At 38.8% G+C, this 3023-nt stretch overlaps 1 pseudogene; it reads left to right on the forward strand.

The window, feature by feature from the left end:
• Nucleotides 1-3023, forward strand: part of LOC144243366 (E3 ubiquitin-protein ligase Hakai pseudogene) — a 7703-nt pseudogene that overhangs the window by 4227 nt on the left and 453 nt on the right.

Below are 3023 nucleotides of genomic sequence, written 5' to 3' on the forward strand. Positions count from 1 at the left end.
TGTGGTTTTTTTGTTTTTTGGTTTTTTTTTTGTGGTCAATACAATCTCTTTAGCAGATTGCCTGTGATACACATTGTGGTCTGGTTTAATGCTTATTCAATAATAAAACTAGTTCATCCTTGTTTACACTTTATGGAGAAGTTTTATTGGGTTGGCAGGAAATGTTATATTGAATTATATTTTCCCAACAATTTGGTAATAAGGATTCAGCTGGCAATTCCTGAATTGGGTGGATCAGCTAAAACTCTTGTGAACACACAACCATCAAGTAAGAAACCCTAAATTAAGAAAAGTGTCCTTTCTTGATCTCCACTGTTTTAGAATAGTAACCAGATGAACTACCCTCTCCAAATTCAAGATTTTTTTATTGAATAAGCATTGGTGATCCCAGCTCTAAAATACCATCAGGATCACCAGTAGGTTTGATGGTAGAAAAATATAGAAAGCCAGAAGTGTTGCCTGTGGGGCTTTCTCTGAAACTGCTCATATCTCTCTGTCACATTTGGAATGGGCATACGTAGAAGAATCCGGTCTTACAGTGGTGGGAATGGTTTCTTTGATTTGGACAAATGAACATATTTGCAGGGGTTCTTAGAAGCACCTCATTCCAAGCATATGAATTAGTGGTATTCACTGGATGACTGTCAACTGAGGACAATGTAGAAAGTGATTTGACAAACAGAAAGAAAGACTGAGAACCATGAAAGAGAAAAATGAAAGATGAAAGCACGTTCTCTTTCACAGAACCGCCCTCTTTGTTGTACACACTCCTGCTGCATCTCTTAATCTTTCCCTACATCAAATTGACTCCTGAGAAGGAAGCAATGGTCTTTTATTTTAAAAAAAATTTTTTAATGTTTGTTTATTTATTTATCTTGAGAGACAGCATGAGCCAGGGAGGGGCAGAGAGAGGGAGAGAGAAAATCCCAAGCAGGATCCATGCTGTCAATGCAGACCCCAATGTAGGGCTTGAACTCATGAATCAGTGAGATCATGACTGAAGCCGAAACCAAGAGTCGGATGCCTAACCCACTGAGCCTCCCAGGCACCCCAGCAATGATCTTTTAGATGGTGATTCCCTTCACTAGTAGATTTCCCTGCAAGGAAAGACAAGGGCACAACTTCTCCAGCTGGTAATTAATCATTTGCCCTGTTTGAGGGCACATGCTTGCATCCCTGGTGTCCTAGCCTGACTCTATTTCATGTCCCAACCCTGGAATCCACCTCTACGAGTTGCTTACTGAACACACAACATGTAGCTAGGAAGGCAAGTATGATAAAGAAATGGGATCAAGAAATAATCAGGAATTTGGATAAAAGACTAGGTCACTGTATGAAGGCAACAGAAGAGAGTGGTTTCATTGGCCATATGGAAAAACTATAAAATGGTGTTAGGCCTGATAAATATCAACATGAGAAAAAAAACCAAAGTGCCATATAATTCTATATTTTTGTCTCAATAGGCATACCTCATTTTATTGTGGTTTGCTTTATTTATTGTGCTTCACAGATACTGCGTATTTTACAAATTGAAGGCTTGCAGCAACCCTGCTTTGAACAAGCCTATTGGTGCCATTTTTCCAGCATCATTTGCTCACTTTGTATCTGTGTCACATTTTGGTAATTCTCATATTAATGAAAAATTTGAAATACTGGATTTTTTATGGTGATCTGTGATCAGAAGAAATTCCAACTCACTGAAAGCTCAGATGATGGTTAGCGTGTTCTAGCAGTATTTTAAAACTAAGGTATGTATGTTTTTTTTTTTAGACACAACGCTATCATGCACTTAATAGACTATAATATATTGTAAACATAACTTTTATATGCACTGGGAAGCCAAAGATCTTATTTGACTCACTTTATTGTGATATTTCCTTTATTGCAGGGTTCTGAACCAAACCCACAATATCTCCAGGGTATACGTGTGTAAGGAGAACCTGCTCTTCCTATTCAGATCACCTGTGAAGCTGATGCCATTGAGAAGCTTTCCAGGTCTTCCAGGTAATCCACTTGCCTTCTCACCAGCTGATATTAGTCATTTTTTAAAAAGATTTTATTTTTAAGTAATCTCTACACCCAAAATGGCACTGAAATTTACAACCCCAATGTCAAGTGTCACATGCTCCACTGAATGAACCAGCCAGGCATCTCATTATTAGTCATTTAAAGACTTCTTTCTTGGGGCCCCTGGGTGGCTCAGTCAGTTAAGTGTCCAACTTCAGCTCAGGGCATGATCTTGTAGTTTGTGGATTCGAGCCCCGCATCAGGCTGTGTGCTGACAGCTGAGAGCCTGGAGCCTGCTTCAGATTCTCGGTGTCTCCCTCTCTCTCTCTGACCCTCCCCTGCTCACACTCTGTGTCGCTCTCTCTCTCAAAACTAAATAAACATTAAAAAAAATTTTTTTAATAAAAAAAAAGAGAACCCAGAAGGACAAAACCTTCAGGAAGGAAATAAAAGGCAAATGGTTCAAAAATGTTCAGATTGGGGGAATCTTAGGGGTGGGAACTAGAGAATAACATGCTTCAATAACTTTCTCTCAGGTTAACCTTTTCTTACTTTTTCTGGTAGATACCAGTGCTCCTTATTCTGCAGTTAATTTGGAAATTTCTCATTTTGCATCTGGGTGCTACAGCAATACAAGTTGTTGCTATTTCATGTCAGGCTTCTCATTGTTCCTTTTCCTCAGTGGTCCCATTCAGATTTTTCTCCTGACTGAGGAACATGTTTTCTTATGTTCTCATGACTCTCTTCTAAACCTACAGGGAGCAACTGTGCTGTGCAAATAAAAGCTATCATAATCAGTGCTCCAGATGAAGTGCTTTGCTGGGCTCCCTTGGAAAAAGTCACCTGATTTCGTTATTATGTGCCAGGGCTGAGACAAGTTGATGCATCACTTTAGGCCATTATTTAGCAATAATGATACTAGTTTAATTTGAAATAGAAAACCAGTAAAATTAGCTTACCAAAAGGATAAGCCATGGCCATGTGTAAAACAATATCTTTTGTTTAGATCTGAATTT

This window comes from Crocuta crocuta, unplaced genomic scaffold (genome assembly GCF_008692635.1).
Source record: "Crocuta crocuta isolate KB4526 unplaced genomic scaffold, BGI_CrCroc_1.0 scaffold2186, whole genome shotgun sequence".
Lineage (NCBI taxonomy): Eukaryota > Metazoa > Chordata > Mammalia > Carnivora > Hyaenidae > Crocuta > Crocuta crocuta.